The sequence below is a fragment of the Galeopterus variegatus genome, unplaced genomic scaffold (genome assembly GCF_000696425.1).
Source record: "Galeopterus variegatus unplaced genomic scaffold, G_variegatus-3.0.2 Scaffold815, whole genome shotgun sequence".
Lineage (NCBI taxonomy): Eukaryota > Metazoa > Chordata > Mammalia > Dermoptera > Cynocephalidae > Galeopterus > Galeopterus variegatus.
The window spans coordinates 306,939-307,894 of record NW_007726926.1 but is presented as its reverse complement, the minus strand read 5'-3'; positions in this window follow the sequence as shown (position 1 = coordinate 307,894).

Sequence of the window (956 nt, the reverse complement as noted above, 5' to 3'; positions counted from 1 at the left end):
CCAAGGCATCGACTTCATCATTTCCTGGACTGGCTAAGGGGAAGTGTCCTGTGACATGGACGAGCGTTAACTTTCTCATGCCCCAATTCCCATAACCCTTGCCAAATGGCTTGTCCCCACAGGGGTCGGTGGCCTACCATCCACTGTTGATAATTCCAAGTAGATATCCAAAGGGTTAAACCTTTGTCCACAGCCCAGCTGTCAGTACAGATGGTTAATGGCCCAGGCTCATTTTTATCACCATCCGTACTGCTCTCAATTCAGCCCATTGACTGCTTTGCCCTGTACCATTTTCATACCACATGGTATCCATTAAGGGCTGCACAGCAACTGCTGTCCATGATGCTGAAGGTCCCATGCTAGAGCCATCTGTATACCAAGCTTTCTCTGTGATAAATCCCTGTCCCTCATGGAAAGATGTAGCCTCCACCTCCATGATTAATGGTTGTGTCAAAGTTTCCTCTACAACACCTACTGGTCATAACACAGTCTGCAACTCTTTGAACAGAAGACTCATTGACACTGTGCACCTTGGTTCTATATATGCTCCATATTTAGACAAAGTGGGGGTCTGAGCTACGCCATTTTAGGGCAGGTTGCCCTCGAATGCAGCCAACCTCTTATGGGGTTTGTCCTCCTTACTAGGACTTCGGCAGTTCCTGTGATAGCTTCAGTGACTATCAAGGCAGAATACACNGAGGGTATGTCTGTATCTTATCTATAATAGCTTCTGGGAAGACCGTCATCTTACCTGCCCAGACCACCCCCAGGAATATGACTAACAGCCCAGGTCCCTGCACCTTGGCTGTGTTCACAGCCCACCCACATTGTTCCAAATGATTTAACAGCATTGGAGCTGCCTGGATTAAATCTGCAAGAGAATCAGAGGTTAGTAACATCATCAGTGTAGTGAAACATTGTAACCATGCTGGGCCTAGTCCACTTGGCTAGGTCCC